The sequence below is a fragment of the Sapajus apella genome, unplaced genomic scaffold, assembly GCF_009761245.1.
Source record: "Sapajus apella isolate SASKATOON/1434 unplaced genomic scaffold, GSC_monkey_1.0 scaffold131, whole genome shotgun sequence".
Lineage (NCBI taxonomy): Eukaryota > Metazoa > Chordata > Mammalia > Primates > Cebidae > Sapajus > Sapajus apella.
Genome location: NW_022437071.1, coordinates 2,119,501 through 2,145,082, shown reverse-complemented (window position 1 = coordinate 2,145,082; position 25,582 = coordinate 2,119,501). Strand labels below are relative to the sequence as shown.

The 25,582-nt window shown below is 34.6% G+C and overlaps 1 non-coding gene across 1 annotated transcript; it reads left to right on the top strand.

Annotated features, from left to right (window-relative positions):
• Positions 1-19,808: 19,808 nt before the first annotated feature.
• Positions 19,809-19,940, top strand: LOC116539720. The gene has a single exon (XR_004264150.1). It is a non-coding gene; the product is annotated as a small nucleolar RNA SNORA72 (small nucleolar RNA).
• Positions 19,941-25,582: the final 5,642 nt, after the last annotated feature.

The following is a 25,582-nucleotide window of genomic DNA, read 5'->3' as shown; positions in this document are numbered from 1 at the left end:
ATTTAAAGATTGTTTGCCTAACCTGAGGTCATAAATATTTTCTCCTATGTTATAGGTTAGATAATGTGAGGTAATTTTTAAATATTGAACTAGCCTTGCATTCCTGGAAGAAGCCTCATCATTTTACTCAATTTGTTAATATTTTGCTGAATATTTTTGTGTCTTAGCTCATGAAAAATATTAGTTTATAATTCTTAATATAATATTGACCTAAAAATGGTTTAGTAACTGTTTCCTTCTTTTCTGTTTCTTAGAAGAGATTATGTAGAACTGATGTTATTTCTTCCTTAAATGGGTGACAGTGTTTTCTATTGAAATTATCTGGGCCTAAATATTCTATTTTTGTCCAGGAGCTTTTGAAATATAAGTATAAATTATCTAATAGTTATAGTATTTTTCATGTAATAGCTTTCCTGAGCTTTTTTCTATCTATAATCTCCTTAGAACTAGCGAGTTTCCTGGAGTCCTCTATTTGATTCTTTTACCAGAAATCTGGGGCTTTAGTTACCCCATTCTTCTATATACTTCTGCAGCTGTTTTGCATTCAAAGACAAGGAGTAGGAGAACAAAAAGAAAAAAAAAATAAGCAAGTAGGTTCACAGTTTGCTTGGAGCCACAGTACCTCCAGAAGCAGAGAGAATGAGGGTTTTTCCTTAAAGTTATGGCTCCTACAGGGACCTATCACAGCCCATGCTGCTATAACAGCATGAGATTGCCTAGGGACTGTAAATGAGAGATTAAATAGACAAAAAGAGATAAAAAATAAAAAGGGAGGGATTTATGCACTCCCTCAGAGTATTGAGTGTTTCCTTTCTTGATCCTCAGACCAGAACTAGAGGGCTTCTACAGCTCCATTTGTTCCAGCGCTCACTTCCAATTTTCAGGCTATACTGAGATTAGGTTAAGGGCTATCAGAGAGAGAGAGAGAGAAAAAAAAATACTATTTCAAATTCTGGTCGTCTTACCTGATATGTTGTTTATTTTCTGGTTCTCAAACTGCTGCCCTGTACAATCTGTCCAGAATTATATCTTTATTTAGAAAGAAAGGGTAAATATGCTTACTGTCCTGCCTGGTGTTAGAACTTTGCTCCTTTCAATCTGCTTCTGAGTTTCCAGGAATTTCTCCCCTCTCCATTTAATTTTGCTCTGTTGTTTTCATCTCTCTAGTATTCTATAGCTATCCCTGAAGCCTGTCTCCCTCACTCTTATCTCATTTCTAATGCTTCTCCCAGGCATATTGTCAATCTGGATTTTTCAATTTGTTTACTCTAATGGACATTCCGCACTGATTTCTCACTTAGGAATAGGTGCTCAAGTACACTTAAACTTGCTGGCAGTCCAGTTTTCTCTGGGATAGTAGGAATAGCTGACAATTTCATATCCCATGCTTCTCTCTTGTTCCATTATTTCCAAAGAGAAGCAAAAAGAGAACATTCAGTAACAATTATTTTCTTATTTTGAAAACTAATTCCAAGATATATTTGGGAAAACTTCTGAAGATTAAAGTGTGCCTTGTTATTATAGTTAAATGTTCGTTAACATTTGAGAAGGAAAGCATGTAATTATTGGTATGATCCTGACTTTTTGATTTTCATTGCTTCTTCTCTGCCATGGCTAATTTGGATAATTTTATTAGTTTTTTTTTTTTCAGCTTAAAGTAGCCTCTCTGGACCTAAGGTGTCAACTGCAAAGCATGAAAAACATTTGCTACACTGAGTCAAACTGGCTTTTATAACAGTTCCACTTTCATGGTGACTAATCTATTCCTATAATAACCCATTAATCCACTAGCCCATCAATTTATAAATCTATTAATCTGTTCATAAGGACAGAGCCCTCATGACCCAATCACCTCTTAAAGGCCCCACCTCTTAATACTGTTACCTTGGAAATTAAGTTTCACCATGAGTTTGGGAGGGGACAAACATTCAAACCATAGTATTGTTACTATCACAGAAATATTCCCATGGTGATGCTTGACTCTCATGTATATTTAGAATTATAACCACATTTCGCTGTAAGTACAAAGTTTGAGTATTCGTAACAAAAATAAAATTTTGTCGCAGAATAATACTTTTCATAGCAGGCACTGCTGGGTCCATGGCATCATTGGTTAAAATCTATTAAAATGCCTTTAAAATGTAATCAGAATATAATACTAATCTGCATAAGGCTTTACTTTTGTTATGTGGTTTTCATCTCTTCCATATTCTACAGCTGTTCCTCAGACAAGAATTGGAGGGGCTTCTACAGCTCTGTTTGTTCCATGCTGACTTCCAATTTTCAGGCTGTACTGAGATTAGGTTAATGTCATGATATTACACTTAAAAGAATTACAGCAAAATAGTATATTAAAGTAATTCCAAACTTCTTTGTGCTTCTTGAGGAAAATTAAATTGATCAAATTAAGAAGCTAGAACAATTTTTCTTAAAGTTTACTTCTCCCCACCATCTCTTGTGAATGTAAACTACCATAGCATGTAGTAGGTACTTAGGGAATGTTAGCTACTTCCTGAGACACTGAATTGAATAAGGTAATCTACAGTTTTTCTCAAAAACATGACTGGGCTAATTGGAAAAATTTAAGAGATGTTAACAAAGAAACATGATTATCAATCATTTCTTTAGATTTAATTTTATTTAGTATATAAAATTATACTACCAGACACTTTTATAACTAAAAATTATTTCTTTAGTTCTTTGGATAAATTATTTTTCAAATTCATTACGTCTATATAACTATCTTGTCTGCTTATTGGTAAAATTATATTTGGAAACTTGTTCCTTTCCTGCTTGATGTCACTGATGGAAAATCTATGTAATTAAGCCTTTTGAGAGTTTAAAAATTACTTCTAACCAGCTAGTATAAGTCTTCCTAATAAATAATGAATATTTTATAACTAATTATGTTTTTATTTATGCTTGCAATTCCAGGAAATACAGAATTAACTTTTGTTCTTAATGCCAATGATAACAGCTGACCTACATTTTCTTATAATATTGTCTACACTCCCTTTTAAAAATCTGACACTTGTTATTGGATAATTTAATGAGATTATCATATAATTATTAATATATATGACTGTTTTCGAAATGAGTGGAAGAAATTAACTAACTAGGAAATTAAAATTTTATATAAAAGTAGATATAGAAATTTTATTTAAGTTTTATTATACTCCACTTAGCATTATTCTTTCTGTTCAATTTTTTTGGCAATCTGTCACTCAACTTCTCAGTACTGAAACAGCATGCTAAGATAATGTGACTTAATGTTAAATTACATTATTTTAGGACATTTTGTATGTCTAAAATTATGACTAAATTTTAATCATCAAATATTTGCTGCAAATGGATTTGTAACATGTAAGAAATATATTTATTGGGTTAGGCAATTGCATAAAATGTTAAAGATTAGAAGAAAACAAACTAAAAAAGCTTTTGGACTAGGGCTAAGTGAGGACATGACACCCAAAATGTATAATACTTTTTAAAAACGTATGAGTAATACTTCATCAAATTTGAAAACATTTGTGCTGTGAAAGACCCCATCAAAAGAATAAGAAGACAAGTTATTGACTACAATTACATAATTCCCTACAATTACATAATTGTAGACAGTAAAAATAAGCTCGAAGTTAATTTATAAAAAATATAATTAAAGTGGGCAAAAATACTGAACAAGATATTTCACTAGAGAAGAGATAAGAATGGCAAGTAAGCCCATACAAAGATGTTCAGCATCATCAGCTACTAGGGAAGTACAAATTGAAACCACTGTGATTCATCCCTAAACCACTCATTTGAACAGCAAGGAAAAGCATGTGTGTAATGGTTAATATTACGTGTCCACTTAACTAGATTGAGGAATTCCTCAATGTCTGCTGAAGTATAGTTTCTGGCTATGTCTGTGAGCATGTTTCCAGTGGAGACTGATATATGAGTCAGTGAACTGAGAAAAAAAAAAAGACCTGCCTTCAATGTGGGTGGGAACCGTTTGACTTCCAGCGAAGGTAGGACAAAGCAGACAGCATTAAGATGATATTCAATTAACTCTTCTGCTTCACTCTGTCTCCCTTCCTGAGTGGGAAACCTTTTCTTCTCCTGCCCTTGGACTTCAGACTCCAGGTTCTTCATCCTTTGAACTCTAGAATTTGCACCAGCAGCCTCAAGAGTTCTGACTTTTGACCTTGGTCTGGAAGCTACACCCTCAGGTTCACTGGTTTTAAGGCTTTCAGACTTGGACTAAGACTTTCTACTGTGTTTTCTCATTCCCCAGCTTACATATAGTCTATCATGGTACTTCACCTTTGTAATAGTGCAAGGACAATTCTAACAAATTTGAGATACAGACATACACGTGTGTGTGTGTGTGTGTGTGTGTGTGTGTGTGTGTGTGTGTGTGTGTGTGTGTGTAAATATTGTATTGGTTTCTGGCTTTCTGGAGAACCCTAATTATATGGTTTGACTCTGTGTCCCACCCAAATCTCATGTTGAATTGCAATCTCCACGTGTTGACATTGGGGCCTGGTGAGAGGTAGTTGGATTATGTAGGTAGTTTCTAATGGTTTAGCACCATCCCCCTAGTGTTGTCTCATGATAGAGTTCTCAAGAGATCTGAAGAAATCTGAGGGTTTAAAAGTATGCGGCAGTTCCCTGCTCAGTCTCTCTCCTGCCACCATGGTAAGACAAGCTTGCTTCCCTTTCACCTTCCACCATGATGGTCAGTTTCCTGAGGCCTCCTTGTCATGCTTCCTGTGGAACTGTGAGTCAAACCTCTTTTCTTTGTAAATTACCCTGTCTTAGGTAGTTCTTTATGGCAACGTGAAAGCAAACTAATATACCTAACACAGATTTTGGTACTGAGGGTGGTTCTAGAAGAACAGAATTTTATGGATGAATTTCTTTAATTGGTTTTGAGGCTTGTGGAATTGGGTTTCTAATCTGATTAGATGTAAAAATACTAAAGACTTTCTTTCTAATAGTATGGAGAGCACTGATAGTCTTTGGTGTGAACTATCTATAGCTTTACACAAATTAAATGCATTTGATACTGATGATTCATCACTTTTAAAAGACAAGAAGTTTAGTTACTGTGTACATGACACTTTTAAACATTTGTGGATAACTGAGAACTATAAAAGTTGATTGGCGGCTGGGCGTGGTGGCTCACGCCTGTAATCCCAGCACTTTGGGGGGCCGAGGCGGGTGGATCATGAGGTCAAGAGATCGAGACCATCCTGGTCAACATGGTGAAACCCCGTCTCTACTAAAAATACAAAAAATTAGCTGGGCATGGTGGCACATGTCTGTAGTCCCAGCTACTCAGGAGGCTGAGGCAGGAGAATTGCCTGAACCCAGGAGGCGGAGGTTGCGGTGAGCCGAGATCGCGCCATTGCACTCCAGCCTGGGTAACAAGAGCGAAACTCCGTCTCAAAACAAAACAAAACAAAAGTTGATTGGCTCCTCCTAACATCACTAGACAAAGTGATGAAAGAAAAGTATGAACTCAGCTACTTGAACTCCCAGCTTCAAAAGCACATAAATAGCCTGGAAGCTTCTAATTGCTTCTTGGGGTCTAAGAAAATTGTCTTGAGTCTCAGATGATACTTCGAACTCTGGACTCTTAAGTTGATGTTGAAGTAAGTTAAGACTTTGAGGGACTATTGGCAATGGGTGACTCTATTTTGCAATGTGAGAAGGGCATGCAATTTTGTGGGCTGGGATCAGAATAATATACTGTATATATTTGTCCCTTCCACATTTCATGCTGAAATATGATCCTCAGTGTTGAAGGTAGGGCCAAGTTGCAGGTTTTTGAGTCATGGGGCCATATTCCTCATGAATGTCATTGTGCCATTTTCATGGTAATGAGTGAGTTCTCACTCTTAGTTCCAGGAAAAATCTTAGTTTCCTATGGTTGTTAAAAAAAAAAAAAAAAAAAGCCTATCACCTCATTCCTCTCTTTCTCTTGCTCCTTCTCTTACCATGTGACACATGGGGGCTCCCCTCCTCTTTTGCTGTAATTGGAAGCTTCCTGAGGTTTTCATAAGAAGCAGAGGCTGGTACCATGCTTCTAGTACAGCCTGCAGAACTATGAGCCAAATGAAGCTTTTTTCTTTATAAATTACCCAGCCCCAGACATTTCTTTACAGGAATGCAAATGGACTAAGATGCAGTGATAATACCAAATGGTGATGACGATGCAGAGAAGCTGAATCTTATGTACATTGCTGGTGGAAAAGTAAAATGGTTACAGCCAGTCTGGAAAATAGTTGGCAGTTTCTTTTAAAACTCAATATGCATTTTCCATATGACTCAGCAATCACGCTCTTGGGCAATTATCCCAGCGAAATGAAAAGTTATGTTCACATAAAATCCTATACACATAGTAGCTTTATTTATAATAATTTGAATCTAGAAACAACCCAAATGTCAAATTGTACAATGGAATGCCATGCAATAGAAGACTACAAAACAGCAAAACACGTTGACCTATTGATAAGTGCAACATCTGAATGGGTCTCAAGAGCATTTTGCTTAGTTTTAAAAATTCTCAAAATAATTTTACACTATATGGTCCTCTTTTTAAAGATGTCCTCAAAATAGCAGAACTATGGAAATGAAAACCGGATTAGCTGTTGCCAAGGGGCACGGATGGGAGTTGGGTAACTAGGTGGGTGTAAATATAGAAGTACAAGGAGGTGTCTTTGTGGTTGTGATGGTTAATTTCACTTGCCAACCTCACTGGGTCACTGAGTCCCTAGATATTTGTTCAAATACTATTCTGGTTATCCCTGTGAGGGTGCTTTGAATGAGATTAACCTTTAAATTTGTATAATGAATAACATAGATGTCCTTCTCTAATGTGCATGGACCTCAATAAATTAGCTGAGGATCTGAATAGAAAAATAGGCTGATTCTACCATGGGTAAGAAATAATTCTACCTTGTCTGACTGTCCTTGCACAAACATCAGCTTCCCCCCACATCGCTTTGGATGGAAACATCAGCAGTTCCTACGTCTTGAGTTTTCTGGCCTTCAGACACACCGCACTGTCAGCTTTTTTGATCCTTGGGCCTTTAGACTCAGACCAGAGCTAAACAATTCAGCTCCCCTGGGTCTTCAGCTTGCCAACTCACCTTACAGATCTTGGGACTGGCTCACCTCCGCAATTATCTGAGCCAATTACTTGCAATAAATCTCTATCTATAAAGAGATGTGTATTGTCCTGTTCTCTGAAGATACAGCCGTGTATCACTTAACAATGGGAATACAATCTGGGAAGTGTGATTCCATCTAGGTGATTCCATCATTGTGCTAACAATATGGAGTATACTTACACAGTCTAGATGATGCAGCCTTCTACAAACCTATCATATATGGTATAGCCTGTTGTTCCTAGGCTACAAATCTGTATAGCCTGTTACTGTACTGAATACTGTAGGCAATTGTAACACACTGTCAAGTATTTGTATATCTAAGCTTAGAAAAGGTGTGGTAAAAATGCAGTATTACAATCTTATGGAACCACTGTCCTCTATTAGGTCCATTGTTGATTGAAACATTGCTATGTGGAGCATAACTGTGTGTGTGTGTGTGTGTGTGTGTGTGTGTGTGAGAGAGAGAGAGAGAGAGAGAGAGAGAGAATGTGTGGATTTTTACCATTCTCTGGAAAACCCTTACCAATACTGTGGTGGTATAACTTCTGCATATTAATTGTGGCAATTCTGCATATTAATATTTTTGTGTTGGTGACACAAAACTGTGATTTAAAATTGCATAAACCTATTTATGTATATACATGTAAACACACACAAATGAAAGATACTAAACCTGGAGAAAAATGATTAGGTTCTATAATTATAAAGGTTGTAGCAATGTCAGTTTTCTGGTTTTGCTATAATACTATAGTTTTTTGAGATGTAACTATTGGGGTAAACTGGTTGAAGGATATACAAGATTTCATATACTATTTTTGTAACTTTCTATTGAAAAATATAAAGTAAAACATGACAAAACAAAAATATTTCAAGGATGTCTGCTGGTGTGCTTAGTGTTTCAAGCTCATTCAAATTCCTGTATTTGGATACTGCAGTATTATATGGACATGTTAGATACAGTTTCACTAGACTGAAGTAACATTATAGGGACTATTTATGAAGACCTTTGATACAGAAATGCTTGTTTCATGTTGATAAACTTGAATATTTGTAAAGGTATCTATAACATAACCGCTATTTATTGATAGCACATTATTTGTCAATGTTAAAAGGCTTTATCATTTAATCTGTCTTCATCTTCCCAAATAATAACAAAGATGATAATTATGTGTTGATGCTGCAGATGAGAAAACTGAGATTTAGTGGTATTTAGAGATCACCCAGCTAATCATGGGATAGTAAATATTCAAGCCTGGCTTTTAGACTTAGCTATTTTTGACTCCAGCAACATCTTCCTAAGATTCTCCAAAGACACAAGCAACAGTAAGCAATATTTCTACAATGGTCATTATAACTTCTACTATACTGTTCTTTGATAATTATAAAATTATAACTTCCAAAAGTATAACAATGCTGATTAAAAATATAATTTTACATATCTAGAAAGGTGGATAAAATAGAAGAATTTGAGTATTTTGTGTTTACTTATTTTAGATGGAAAATATAATGATTTAAAGTGAGAATAAACATTTTTTCTTGCCGTGTTTTAATATTTTGTAAAGTCTTGACCATCTACTGCCTATTTTCTCTTGTCCACATAGCCTTGACTACAGAACAAATTATGGCAACTATATAATCTTTTTTTAAAATAATTTTCACATGCAAATATGAGTTATTTTCAATAATATCCATGAAAGATTATATTTCTATTCTGTTGTTCTGTTAGGTACTATTGAATTTGTACATAGTCATTTTTTAAATTTAAAAGGCATATAACTTAGCTTAATATAAAATGTTCATTTTTGTAAATTATCTGCTGTTTTTCAAAAAATACAATATTATTTGTTCTTGCAATAAATGAGTTAGAAATTTGATCATTTTCATAATGACTTTACACAGGCTATCTAGTTTATTTTTAAAACTTTCTAAATATATTCATATTTGCTACTTACTTTCAGAGAAATCTGTTCTTTGTTTATAAATTGTATGTAGTGGCCAAAGTAACTGCCTATAAATAAAACAGATAATGTCCAAATTTATAAACTCTTAAGAAGGGTTTTATTGCTAGAACCAATTGAAAGCATGTATGGCCAGTAAAATATAAATTAATCATGAGCACTGAGTGAAATTGGGAGAAAAATAAAATTTCTGAGGGTAATACTAAATGGTCATTAGTGAAAAAACTTTTAGAAACAGGTTATTAAAGTACACTTAATAGGTTGAAACTCCTATAATTTAAGAACATCCTGAGATATCGTATTTTGAAAAACTCTTATTTCTTTTTGAAAGAAAGTTTCTATATCTGGGTGTTATTGAAAGAGGACCAATGGAGGCTCTGTGTGTACTTGAAACAAGCAACCCTGATTTTTTTTTTTTTAATTTAAATAACAACAACTGCAATTTCTTTTAATTTGACTAAAGTGGCAAATTCTATGGTTTATTATGTTGCAATAGTATGTTCAAAATAAAGTGATTCATGATTAGGTTCATTTAAATAGTTTTGTAGATGCGCCTACCACTAAGCTGGCTGTCTATTCTTCTGCCAGGTGCATAAGCAATGGCATAGAAAGATTCTTGAGCGAAGACAGAAGGAAGAAAATGTTACTGAGATGAACATAGTATGGAGAGAAGATTTCAACCTCCACTTCTTTTTCATAAATTATAATGACCCTATTTTGTCTGATTTCACAAAATACCAAGAGTTTCTATGCCTTTGCTTTAAAGTTTTCATATTTGTGGAACTTGAAGCATTCATAAACAGAAAATATTTGTGAAGACCTTTGATTCAGGACTATCTGTTACCTTTGATAAATGTAAATGTTTGTGAATATAACCACTATTTATTGAAGATACAGTAAATAGTGGTTCCATCATTTATGCATGATGGAATAAATGTTCCATTATCTTTTCATGGAACGACTTATAAATTCTTATTTGTATTCCTATGGTAGGACGTTTTAAGTCTGGGAGAAATTGGATAATGTACCTCTTTATTTCACAAAATTTGGGACACTTACATACATTTACCATTAACTTCACAAGTGAAAGTTGAAAGTGTATTATAATTCAGGCACTGTGATGGGACTATTGACACCAATATCATTAGGACAGAGATATTCCTATCAGAGTTAAATGTCTAAAGGTAGACCCAGAGAAGTAAATTATTATTGCTTATTGCACTCAACAATAAGTATAATCACATTCCATAAGAGCACTGTTGGGATAAGGGGCAAAGCAAAAGAAGGGAAAAATGAATTATAGACACAACTAAGGGACAGCTTTGCTTTTTTAAAAAAAATAATTTATAGGTATGTCATCTATAGCACATTATTGATTACATGTTGTATTTTAGCAACCTTATATGACATTGGTAACATAGAAGTACCATTACGCAAACCATTTTCATATACTGAATGTGGAAGAATACAACATACCTGTCTGTCCCCGTCAGAATCAAGGGTATGTACATAGTTTATAAGCTCATTGAAATAGCCAAGATAGTTCTGGCTCTTTGTCTGAACTAGTCTGCACACACAGTAAATTCTTGACTCTGATTTATTATAATGCAACTATAACAGTCAAAAAATAGAGATTTGTTTTAGTTCTACCTTCCTAGTAATCCAATGCTTCCTGTTTTTTATGGCATTGAAATTTAAATGAGACAGTGAAAGTGAAGACCTGCATCATTAGGTCTCAGATTGCAGAGAATATGTGCTAAATATAATTCATTTAAATAGTTTAGGAGCAAAAGAATCAGAGTACAACTCTTTTGTATAGAACTTAAAAAAAAATCCAGAAAGCTAAAGTTTCAAGAGCTAAAGTAAAATCTGTTATATAAAAGTAATAAAGTAAAACTATAACAACAATGCTTTAACCCCAGATTAGCATTTTCTAAGAATAAGAAAAAAAAACAAACATATTACAAGAAGTTACTTTGGCCTTAGTTAAGAATATAGAATATCAAAAATGGTAAAAAAATAAACAAAGAAGGTTATTATATAATGATAAAGGGATCAATTCAGCATGAGAATATAACAATGCTAAATATTTATGTATCCAACACTAGAGCACCTAGACAGGCAAAGCAAATATTATTGGGGAGATGTAGATTCAAATGAAATAACAGTTGGGAACCTCAGCATCTCAATTCCACCATTAGATAGATCTTCTAGATATAAACCTAGCAAAGAAATGGATTTAAACTACAAATAGATTATATGGACCCAACAGACATTTACAGAACATTGTATCCAGCAGTGATAGAATACACATTCTTCTCATCAGCACATGGAATATTCTCCAGGACAGACCATATGTTAGGATGAAAAACAAGTATCAATAACAGTGGAATAAAAAACTGGAAATAAACAGCAAGACGAACTTTGAAACTTAAAAATATATGGAAATTAAACAACATGGCATTGAATAATATTGGGTATAGGAATTAATTAAGAAGCAAATAAAAAATATTTTTGAAACAAATGAAAACCAAAACACAACTATCAGAACCTATGCAACACAGCAAAAACAGTGATAACCAGGAAGTTTATATCAATAAACACCTCTACCTAAAAAGTAATATGATTTAATAAACAATTTAAAGATGAACAACAAACTAAAAAAGCAAAAACTAAACCCAAAATTAATAAAGAAAAATAAAGTTCAGAGCAAAATAAAATAGAGACTAAGAAAAAGAGCAATCAAATAAAAAATTGTTTTTTTAAATCAATAAACTGCTAGTTAGATTAACCAGACAAAAAAGAGAACCAAATAAACAAAATCAGAAATGAAAAAGGATACATACCACTGAGACCACAGAAATACGAAGTATCATCAGAGACCATTACAAACAACTATATCCTAACAAACTGGAAAATCTACAGGAAATGGTTAAATGATTAGAAACATACAATCTACCAAGATTGAACCAGAAAGAGATAGATAACCTCAGCAGTCCAATAACAAGTAATGAGATCTAAGCAGTAATAGTCCCCCAACAAAGAAAAGTCCAAGACCTAATGTTTCCACTGCTGAATTCTATTAAACTATCAAAGAAGAGCTAACATGAATTTTCCTCAAATAATTCCAAAAAATTGAAGAGGAGGAAACTTCCCATATCTCATTCTATGAGGCCAAATTACCCTGATACCAAAACCAACAATATACAAAAATGAATTGCACTTCTGTACACCAATAATAATCCTATCAGGAAACAAGCCAGTGTGATTTATGTTCACTACAAATATATGTATATGTATATGTATATGTATATGTGTGTGTATACACACACACACACACACACAAGTATGTATACACACACACACACACAGATCTTTCACCTGCTTGGTTTCATTTGTTCCTATGTGTAAACTAATAGAAAAAAAGTAGGGAAAATACTTCAGGGCATTGGTCTAGGCAAAGGTTTTATGTCTGAGACTTCAAAAGCACAGATAACAAAAGCAAATAGACAAATGGGGCCATATTCAACCAAAAAGCTTCTGCACAACAAAAGGAAACAATCAACAAAATGGAGAGACCATGTTGAATGGGAGAAAATATTTGCAAACTATTCATCTGACAATGAGCTAATATTTAGAAAAAAATGAACAACTCAATAGTAAAAGCAAAATAAAAAATTGTTTTCATTTAAAAGTGAGCAAAAGACGTGTATGGACATTTCTCTAAATAAGATATACAAACGTCAACAAGCATATTTAAAAATGCTCAACATCACTAATCCTCAGGGAAATGCGAATCAAAACCAAAATGAAATATCACCATACCCCTCTCAGGATGGCTGTAATTAAAAAAAAAAAAAAAAAAAAAAAAAAACCTCCAAGAGATGCTGGAGAGAATGTGGAGGAAAGGGAGCTCTTACACAATGTTGGTAAAAACATAAGTTAATATTACCACTATGGAGAACATTATGGATATTTCTCAAAATGTAAAAATAGAACTACAAATGATCCAGCAATCCCATTAGTTCATATTTTTCCAAAGGAAAATAAATTGATGTATCAGTGGGTTACCTTCACTCTTATTTTTATAAGTATCCATCCTGGACAAATGGAAAAATAAAATGTAGTATATATACACAATACAATACTAGTCATCCATAGAAAAGAATTAACCCATATTATCTGCAGCAACGTGGGTGGAAATGGAGATCACTGTTTTAGCTGAAATAAGCGAAATACAAAAAAGAAAAAGCCAGATATATGGCATCCTCTTATTCATAAGTAGGAGCCAAAAAAGTTGATCTCATGTAGGTAGAGTGGAATGATTGATACTACAGGACAGATAGTGTGTGTGTATATAGGAGGTGATGATGATGAGAAATTAGTTAATGGGTACAAATATACAATTAGTTATAAGGAATTATTTTTAATCTTCTATAGCAGAGTAGGGTGACTATAGTAGGCAATAATGTGCTTCATATTTCAAAGTATTAGCTACTCTGAATTGTTCTCAACATATAATAATGATAAATGATAAAGGAGGCTAAACACAGTGACTCATGACTCTGAGCACTTTGGGATGCTGAGGCAGGAGAATTACTTGAGGCCAGGAGTTCAAGAACAGCCCGGGCAACATACTGAGATCCTGCCTCCACAAAAATAAATAAATAAATTAATAAATGATTAGCCAGGAGTGGTACCATGTGACTTGGGATAGTAAATTACTTGGGAGGCTGAGGTAGGAGGATCATTTGAGGCCAGGAGTTCAAGGCTACAATGAGCTAGATCATGCCACTATACTCTAGTATTGGTGGCGGAATAAGACCCAGTGTCAAGAAAAATATGTAGATAAAATAAAATTAAAAATAAAAATAAATGCTTAAGGTGATAGATAGCTCAGATGTCCTGACATGATCGTTACATACACATGTAAGAAATACTCACATACACCCCATACATATGTAAAATATTATTTATTAATTAAAAAATATAAAAATTGAAAATGCATAATCCGTCTTTTCTCTACAGCATGAAATCTGGAAATTCTCACTTTTATCACATGATCTTCAATATTCTCTCTCTCTTCTTCCCTCCTTCTTATCTTTCTCTATAAAACAGTCTAATATCATCAAGATCTTCAAATCTTCAATTCTTTAACTCACTTATTTTCTCCTATTTTATCTGATTCTACTTTTACTTCCTTCCCTTTCAAGGCTGGACTACATTTTTATCATTGTTCACAGAATCTCTCACTTCCTCGTCATTCCCTATTGTTCAGTGTGTCCAACCCCCACTAGGAGTCACCTCCGCACTGCGCAATGTAGGCTTGACGTGTCTCACATTCCCACGATTATCTTTCTCAATCTGTTTGCTGTTTCCAAGCTGTCCCTGGAACTTCTAGCTTACACATCTGTGCCAGGAACCTACTTACCAAATTTATGAGCTTCTTATGAGACTATATTCTCTTGACCTTCATATAGCATTGGATATGTTTTGTCTTCATAAATATGCATTTTTGAAAGTTTTCCACTGATAACTGAAGTTATCAGTGGAAAACCCTTTACTTTTCTATTTGTTCTTTTAAAATATTCTTCATTGTGTCATTTTCTCTCTCCTACTCTTGAGTATTAGCATGTTCAAGGTTAGAGTTTATTATTTTTACTCAGATATATCTCTTCACAATTTATCTCATTCATCTTCACACCTTCAATTCTGACCTTCATATACAGACAGCCCAGCGACCCAGGCAAGTCTAAGATGAGAAAATCAGGATACAAAATCATCTTAGAATAATTTACTCCCGTGATTGTAAGAATTAATTATTTGAATAATTTATCTTAATGAAGGAAACCATTTCTTCCTTTGTGTTAAGTAACTTTTTAATCTTTATTTCTCTCATAATTTTTTTCTCATAGCTGAGCCTATATCCTCAGCTGCATCATATATTTTTCTATCTAGTTGTATTTTAGCATCTCAATTAAGATCAGCCTTCTCCCAATAGTCCCACAAATCAGCTCTTCTTTGCGATTTTGCTCTTTGATATTTTTACTTTCCCTCCTGCTCTTCTAAAACATAAAATGTGGACTCATCTTTGATTCAATACTCTTCTTTGTCTTTTTAGCTAGTTGTAATTTGCCAACTATTACTGACAATTTTTTCCTTAATGATATATACTGTAACCATTTTATTTCTTTTTATTCCCCACAGCCATGCTACAACTTTTCTCTATGCTTCAAGTATCTATTAATTGTTTTCCTTTTCATATTCCCCTTTTCTCCAGTTTATCTTGAACAATTCTGCTATTTTTCTTATATACAAATTTCTATCATTTCATTTTCTCCAATGCTCAAAAGCAATGACTAATCAACAGAGCTGGTTCATGGACATGTGACCTATCCATCGCATAGGGCTTCATGCTTAGAAGGGACCCACACATGGATTAATGTTCTGCTGTAGTCATTTGAAATTCTTAATAACCTATAAACAAGGATCTCCTCACTTTTATTTTGTACTGGGCCCTGAGAATTATGTACCACATTTTGCTTCCAATGACAATAAACACATTTGATACCAGCCTCCTGCCTAAAACTCAAGGCCTTTCATACCTAGCAGTTACCCATCCCTAATCATCATACCACTCCTCCCTTACTCTTCAGTGAAACTGGACTACTAACTGCATTCCACATATACTTGTTTATTTCCTACTTTTGTGCTGTTATCTCTTAATATACTCTCATTTTAGCCCCTCAGAGTTTTACCAAAATTCCTTCTTCATGTCTTGTTTTTCTTATTTTTAGCCTTAGAATACCCACAATGTTGTTTCTTTTAAATTTTTTAGTGTTATGTTTATTTTTTTTAAGAGCAAACATTTAGTTTATTTCCATTATAAGTGAAGATAAGTGTCTTGTTATCCCTACTAAATTGCAGATCCCATGAAGATAAAAATAAACTCTCTTATATATAAGAGATAAAAATATATGTATGAAGATAAAAATAAACCCCCTTATAATAAACTCTCATCTCTATACTACATGCAGTGTTTAATACACAAAATATATTCAACAAATGGTTAGTGCATTTATTTATTTCAGCAAAACTGTTTTATGGCAATACATAAAAATATCTTTCAGTGTGGTAGACAAGCCTGCTTCTCATCTTTAAATAAAAATATGTGTTTGTGTGCGTGTGTGTGTGCGCGTGCGTGTGTGTGTGTGTGTGTGCGCGCGCGCGCGTGTATTGGGCTTTCTTGATTCCCCAACTGTATAGTTTTTGTTTTTGAATGAATTAGGAGAAAAAAGAAATCTGGGCCACAATAAATTCTCTGATGAGCAGACCTAAAATATAAAAGGGAGAGAGGAGAAAAAAAGGAGAGAGGAAAAAAATGAGAATACAGACACAAACATATCAGTTCTGCTGATTAACATGTTCCCTGGTTGTAATCACTTCCCTCTCTGACATTCCAGAAAGGTGATACATCTTTTAATGTACCTGGTCTAGAACAGCAAAGGAAAAACTTAGAAAATAAAGCTGGAGATGATGTAGCTAGCCTCCAGCGTTTTGTTTATGAGAGCATCCATTCGTGTCTGCTTGGGCTTGCTGAATAATGTCATTCTGCCCTTGAGGCATACATCAGGCAATGAAATTTTGTTGTATAAGTTCTTTTAGGCTTTCTCCTGATTTCAGGATATCTGAGAATTTCTTAGTATAAAGTGGTTATATGTGTTTAAAATGTGTGGGATATATCAGTGGTCCTATTATTTTGACTTTTCCTTAACAATTTCAGATGAAAGCTATATAATGGAGAAAAAACTGAACTAAGGCAAGAATATGAGCAAAAAGGTGAAGAAATACATTTTTTTTTAATCTGGAGTGATACTCAAGTACCATTGAAACCAGTTCCAATATTTAATTTCGTAGTTATCCTCATTCCTCATCCACTAATTTTTACAGCATAAAGTTTATATACAGAAACATTTAACTGTTAGAAAGGAAAACATGAGAGCCAAGTTATATTTTTTTTTTCCTATCGAGTGTCTGTTTTATGCATTTAAGAAACAATTCTGTTTTTTTGTTTTTGTTTTTGTTTTTTTTTCATTAAAGACAATGGACACCAGTTCTCAGAAGAAGAACCAAAATTACAGGTAAGTAACCATGGTCCAAGTGAGGTACTGAGGGATGAGTGATGAATCTATTGAAGAATCCACAAGAGGAAGCGTGGGTGCTGTAAAATAAGGAAGCCAATGTTTGGCAAAAATCAACCCCCAAGGAATTTGGAGTCTCATGGAAAGGGTAGGTGGGGGCGTGTTTTGCTCCCATCACCCGTGTATCACACTGCTGACTTCTGACTTGTTGGGGAGTTCCCTTGTAATCCCTGTGGGCCAGAATTTGGGAATTTGGGAGCAGAATTAGCTGTGCAGTCTTTCTCACTCTCACCCCAGACCGGAGTGGAGGCACCATACCAGTTGCGCAACTGCTGTTGGTCTCTATCGTTCCCAGAGAGTCTAATCCCTTGTATCTACACACCACTAGATTCTATGCAAACACTCCCCACAATCCACTCGGACTATGGCAACCACAAAGGACTGGTAGGATTTCTGGAGGTCTAACTTGCAGGGCAAGATGCCCCTGCAGAAGGGAGAACACAAATTGCCAAAGTGCCCTTGAGAAAAGGCAACCAGATTTTACACTCTGTACCCGAGAGCTCCCTGCTTGTGAGCAGGAGGTGACTGTGCCCTCCCGAGAGCTCCCTGCTTGTGAGCAGGAGGTGACTGTGCCATCCCCCTGCAGAGACACAGGAGCAGTATGAAGCTCTTTGGGGAAGGGTGTGGTTCTGTCTCAGTGGCTAGGCAGCATTGGTGCCTGGAAATTTATGTGGAGACGAGGATTTCTCCTACTGCCCCCTGACACTGCTGCAAATGCAGCCATGGCTGTTCATGTAGGGGCTGGGTGGGTGCAGGTGTGCATTGGGATGCCAATTCCAGAGTAGTTGGGCATAGCTACAACCCTACTGATAGTGTCTCTACCAGCACCAGCCTGGGCTTGCATGAAGGATGTGGTCCATCTCCCTTCCTACAAATTGCAGCAGCATTACTACTGTAGAGTGCTAAAAACCTTTGAAGCTATCTGTATTCGGCTGAGGGAAGAGGTTCTTTCCCAAGGCCAATCAGTTGTAGCTACAGGATAAGCATTTTCCATGGCCCTCAGTTAAATTGTGGCCTACAGATAAGTGAAAATTTCCATCTGAGAAGAAAGTTATGAGCCTTGGGACAGGGTTATGAGAGGGAAATGAATCACGTTCTGCTTTCCCAGGATGTGGAGATGGTGTAATGTCTACTTCCGCATTGGTGAAGTAATGCACATTATACCATGAGCTCTCTCTGCTACTCTTATCAGAGGAGATGGATCCAATCATCATTGTGATATCTTAGGACGAGCTTGGCAGTCCGGCTCTGTCCACTTTTGTCCCCCCATTCCAGGGCTGAGCCAGGAAATCAGAGCCATGGAATCCTACTGACCAGTCAATGTCATGTGACAACATAGAGCTCCTCTCAGTAAACAAAGATCAAGCATATACCCAGTGGCTTCTGCCCCAGCTTGCTCTTACTTATAGATGCCACCCACTGGACTGGAGATTAGATTGATCAACTAAAAACATGCTGATAGAAGGGCATAGTGCTGCAGGGTGAGATAAGCTTCTGGAGACATCTATAATCCCCGTATTGCAGAAGGTAGTGAGCCTGCTCATATGACCAGTAAATTGCTACCATAATCAGCATTTGAGAAAGCCACTGCACAAAAGCTATCTGTAACCAAAAAACTCACATAGAAACTTGGTTCCCTGAAAGCACTCAGAATCAACGCCAAATGACCATACAGAAAACACATTATAGGCATGACCTCAAAAGGAAACAGGAAATCCAACCCAATGAAAGTGAATTAAAATAAGAAGTGACAGCTTCTCCAGATAAGAAGGAATCCGTGTATAAATTCTGGCAGTATGAAAAGATAGAGTATACATTCCAAAAGGACTATACTTGCACTCTAGCAATGGATTTTAACCAAAATGAAAATTCTGAAATGGCAGATGAAGATTTAAAACATGGATTGGAAGAAAGTTTAAAGAGATCCAAGAGTAAAGTAAAACTAACGCACACAAAAATTAGAAAATAATTCAGAATATGAATGAAAATATACTTAAGAGTAACATATTTTTTAAAAAACAGAACTTCTGAAAATGAAAACATATTGACTCAATTATAAAATACAATTGAAAGCTTTACCATAGTCTAGAAATAATTTAAGAGTTAACCCATCAGCCAAAAATAAAGAGAATTTAAAAATAAACAATGCTTCTGAGACATATGACATTACGTAAAGAGACTAAACCTCTGAGGTATAGGCATTTCTGAGAGAAAAGAAAAATATGTAAGAGCTTGGAAAACTCATTTGAGAAAATAATTCAGGAAAACATCCCTGGTCTTGCTAGATAATTAGCTTGTAGATAAAAGAAATTGAGAGAACACCTCAGAAATATTTTGCAAGATACATCTCATCAAGGCAATTTGTCATTTATGTCCAAAATCAATGTGAAGAAAAAATTTCTAAAAGTAGCATGAAATCACTTGTAAAGTAAATCCCATGGACTAAGAGCAAACTTCTCAGCAAAAACCATACCATTAAGAAAAGATTGATGCGAATATTCTCGCTGTTCTGATTTTGTAATAGTCAGGACAGGCTAAACATTCGCTATATTAAGACCATGCGTGTGTCCCCAGACCTAGTTCTTTCACTAGGTTTGGTTTTATAAATGCTGGTGATAAACCAATTTTATTGTATGATCATTGTGTGTGATCATATAATGGCTGTGATTCTAGGTTATATTTGATCAACCTAAGAAAAATGACAGTACAGCTAATGTGATAACTTTTGCAAAAAATCAGTGCTAATTTGCAGACTATTGTCTAAGAATGGATAACCAAAGTAGAGAAATTTTATAGAACCAGTTGCTATTAAAATTAATTGTAAAATTACTGTATTTTTATTTTTTAGGTGATTCTGACATCATTAGAAGCATGCCAGAACAGACTGGTGAAAAGTAAACCATGCAAAATTTTCCTTTAATAAAATTTTTCCGAGCTTGTTTAAAAAAAAAAAAAAAAAAAAAAAGAAAAGATTGAGATCTTCTTTTCAGTCTTTTAAGGGAAAAAAAAATGCTAGACATGAATTTTGTATTCTACTAAACAGCTTTATAAATGAAGGAGAAATAAGGTGTCTCCTAGATAAGCCAACAATACTCAAGGAATGTGTCATCACTAGACTGGTTCTATAAGAAATACTCAAAAGAGTTATAAACATGGAAACAAAAGTACAATAACTTGCCATTATACAAGCACGTGAAAGTATAAAACTCACAGATTCTTGAAAGCAACTACACAATTGAGACTGCAGAGCAACTAGATAATAATTAACATTAAGACAGAAACAAAACATCACATATCTGTATTAACCTTGAAGGCAAATGGACTAAATACTTCACTTGAAAGATAAAGATTAGAAAAAAAAAATAAAAGAAGAACAAGACTAAAATATATATTGCTTACAAGAAACTCAACTTAGGGGTAAAGACATTCACAGACTCAATATAATGGGGTGGAAATAAATGTTCCTCATAAACTGAAACCAAAAGGAAGCAGGACTACCTATAGTTATGTCAGCTAAAACAGACTTTAAATCAACAAAAGTAAAATAGTGTCAAAGAAGGTCATTACATAATGATAAAAAGATAAATTCAACAAGAAGATGTAAAATTTTTAAATATATATGCACCAAACACCAAAGCACACAGATTCATAGTAAAATAATTAGACCACGAGGGGGTGGAGAAGGAAATTCCGATGGAAGGCACACTGTAAGACCACACTTCACCACTATGCAATATATCCATGTAACTAAACTGCATTTGTACCCTACAAAACTATAAACTTAAATATAAAATAATATTTATGTTTCCATGGAATATAGTATCAAAAAGCAAGAGATTATTTGTCAGAAGGGTTAATAATGGTATGCATTAATCCTTTCTTGCACTGCTGTAATGAAGTACATTAAACTGGTTAATTTCTAATGAAAAGAGGTTTAATTGCTCACGGTTTCACAGGCAGCATGGGAAGCATGATGCTGGCATTTGCTTGGCTTCTAGGGAGGCCTCAGGAAACCTACAATTCTGGCAGAAGGTGAAGAGGAAGCAGGCTTGTCTTATATGGCCAGAGCAGAAGGAAGAGAAAAAGGGGAGGTGCCGCATAGTTTTAAACAACCAGATCTCAAGAGAACTCACTACCACAATGACAGTACCAAGCAGCGATAATGTTATGCCATTCATGAGGACTCCATATGCACAATCCAGTCACCTCCCACCCGGTCCTACCTCCAACAGTGGGGATCAGAATTCAGCATGGCATTTGTTGGGGATACAGATCTCAACCATATCATGGCATGTATAAAGATCCTAAATAATCGTAAGTGTTCTATTTGGTTCTTCCAGACAATGCATATTCTCTTAGTAATACAAAGAGTGGGAAGCAGAAAGCATGTTGTATTTCAGCGATTCATAAACCTTACCTCTTCAAGATCCTAGAGAAGAAGTAGCAAGGCATTGCAGAGGTTAACCCTAAAAGAGACAATAAAAATTTATCTTCTAAATTTACAATAAATAATGAAATTTGAACGTATGCAATTTTGCCCTCTTTCCAATACTTATATTTCATTTCATTCTAATTGCCTCAGCTATGATGTCTACTGTAAAGTTAATCATGATAATAGCTTATATAAATGATTATATACATGTATATTATATGTATATATTTTAACGTATTATTCTATAAAATGCCCTTTCAACATTTATTGAGGTATTATTTTTCCCCTTTATTATGTTATTTTTATAAACTTGGTGTAGTAGAATTCCAATATATTCTAAGTCTGTATTGCCCTCTTCTGTCCTTTTCTTATGTAACTGATAGAAGCTAGATTTTAAGTCATTTGTTGGCCCATATTTACCATTCCTTCACTGTTGTAAACATTGCCTAATTTTAAAGCTCAATAGTATGAACCAATCAACTACTGAGGCTTGTAGGCCCTGATATAATAGGTTTCAGTGACATTTTCATCCATAATTCCTAATTTTGTTGTTATGTGTAGAAGATCCTCATTCAAAATCTTCTTTTACACCCTCTGATTATCTGACTATCCTCCATTATTCTTTTAGCTCAGTGCTCTCACTCCAACATAATTTCAGCTTCACTAAGAATTCCATTTCTCAAAACTAACATTCTGTAACTATTCATCCTTTCTCCATGTTGCTCTAACATCCCATATTCTTGTTTTTATTCTGACCAGCTTAGATTCCAAGATCCATCATTGTAACAAATATCTTATAATTGTCATTAAATACCATGTCCTTCTATAATATTTATCTAGAAAAACAATTCTAATAAACTATTATGCCTTCTCAAAAGGAGTCGAACTTGTTGGGGAACATCATATTGATTGATCACATGAAATTTAGGACCTCACATTCCAAATGGGCACCTATGTTACCCAACAATCCTACTATATATCTCAAGAGTATCTGCTATTTGAAATGGTAAATAAACATCATTTCTCTAAACTTTCCAACAACTCATTTCTTCCTCACTCTCAGCTGATGATAATACTTTTAAAAAGTACAGTTGACTTCTCGATAACACAGATTTGAACTACATAAATTCACTTATATGTGGATTTTCTTGTCTCTACCATATCTAAGAGAGCAAGACCAACATCTTTCCTTCCTCCTCCTCAAATTTCTCAATGTGAAGATGATGAGGTAAATACTTTTGTGATAATCCACTTCTACTTAATGAATAATAAATATATTTTCTCTTATGATTTTCTTCATAGAAATTTTATCTAGCTTTATTGTAAGAATATAATATATGACATGTATAATATACAAAATATAGGTTAATTGTTTAATGTTATAGGTAATGCTTCTGGTCAACCATGGGATATTAGCTGTTATATTTCTTGGCAAATTGAAAGGTATTTGAAGATTTTTGACCGCAGAAAGTTTGCACCCTGACTCCCACATTGATCAAGGGTCAACTGTAGAATATGAAGAAAGTTTTTCATTCTCTTAGAAGCCTGTCTGCATATAAATATTTTGTGCTTCATTTCTTTTTACCACCAATTAATGTTTCTGGCCCTATCTCAGACCACACTTTCCCTCAAATGTGCACTAGATCTCATAAACTCCTGCTTACTCCAGGCACTTGTACTTCCTCTGCATCATCAATATTTTCTCTCTACTGAATTATCCTCATCAACATACGTATATGCTGTTAGAATTTCCAGCTTAAAACAAACAACTATTTAGAACACAAAGCAGCAACAAAATATTGCCCTCATATGACTTTTTCTACATCTTCCCCTAATCTAATACCTTTTGTTTATTATACAACATTTTTGGAAGACTTGTCTGAACCCATAGAGTTTGTTTCCTCAGATTCTGTTTTTGCTTTAATCCTCTTATCCTGATATACTAAATTAACTCAGGTTGTGGTCGTAGGTATCTTCCATCTTTTCAAGTGCAGCGATCTTCATGTAACTCAATTTCTCTATGAAGCATTTGGCACTTCTGATCAATTCCTCCTTCTTGATGTACTTTCTTTATTTGCATTCTGTGACAGTGCTGTTTCCTAATTACCATTTTTTTTTAAATCACAGTCTTTTGTGATTGTCATTTTCTATACATCCTTCTCCTAATCTTTGAAATTTCCACACTAACCTTGCTTTCAGTTCATTTCTTCTTCCTATTTGAATATTCTCACTATGAACCTACTTGTGTCTATAGGTATTAAATTTCAACTATATATGGATGACAATAATATGTAAATATTCAAGTTTCCTCTTCCCTGAGCTCCACCTTCATATGTTTAGCATTCAACTAGTCAGCTCAAGATTAACAAGATCAACATAAAGCACTTATTTCCCAGTCTTCACAGAAACCTGCTCTTCCTAGTTTTTCCAAACTTAATGAATTTGCGTTTTTATTGGAATTCACTTAAAATCACTCATCTGTAATCAGTTAGAGACACCAGAAATACGTAATTTTTGTAGACCCTGAATAGTTCTGCCATTAGATTGCTCTCTCATCTGCCTTAATTATTATCAAGACAAATTACTGAGTGGTTGGTAGTTCTCATCACATAATCAACAAGAGTTCCTTAATTCAATTTTTACTGAATCATTTTTATATTCAGTCCGCATATTCTGAACTGTTAACAAGTATACAATTGAATAAGCAATGGTAAGTTTGTTCTCCCCAGAAAAGTCACCAAAGTTGTGGACAAGATGTTGCCATAGGAGATATAACATTTAAAGAAGAATAATGAGGCAATGGTGTGCTAAGTGTATTGAGGTAGGAAATACTCGAAAAAGAGACACATAGTTATAAAGCTAGAGAATTTTCCAGTGAGATCATGAAGATCATTTCAAAGGCATAGTAATTATGTATCCTTTCACTTCCTTAATAACCCTTCACTGAGTTTCTACAATTTGCATCAGAGGGTGATAGTAAATTTGTTCTACCAAAGACTAGGTTTAATATTTGGTAAAAATGGCACATAGATGCAAAAGAAACTAGTTTACTAAAATATGCTTAAATGAATTGTTTTCTAGTTAAAGATACTAGTGGAGGTTAATCTGGAGCTGGAGGGAGGCTCAGTGTGCAGGAAGTCATGTTTCCCTGGCTTCCTAAATAGAGATGTGCTGAGGTTGCTGGGAATGAAATTCTGCCTCATAGAGTAACATCTTGCTAGGCTGTAGGAAGCAAAGAAAGGGAGTTTAGCAAGCACCCTCTCATACCCCGATTATGTCACCATGAAACTCCAGCAAAATAACCTCATTTGTTTTCAAAAATGGCATTTATCAAGTCAGAATACTGAATCTCATTTTTGGATTCTAAATAGGATTTATTATGCCATCAGCATTATCTTGCTACATTGCTCAATGGTTACATAATAATGACTAAGCATCCCATGTACACAGTTGTTTCAGGACTCTATAAAGATGATCTGTCTACAGACTTGCATAAGCAATAATTTACAAGGCCTAGAAGTAACTGATGGTGGCAGCTCTTGGCAAGGCTTTCCATAGTTAAGCTCTTTAGAAATACATAGATAAATAATCAGAATACAGGTATTAAATTAATGCCTAGCAAAATAAATATTGCAAATCATGTAAGGAAATAGAAAACTTCTTTAGTAGTAAAGCAGATATATTAAACACATGTTTATTCTCTTGATGTGGTACTATGGGGTTCAGAATCACGTGTTATATTGTAGAGCAGAAGGGAAAATTTTGTCTCTTGAATAATAGGAAGTAGCAATGCAAGTTTTGACTAGGGCTGTTTGTTTAAATTTAAACATA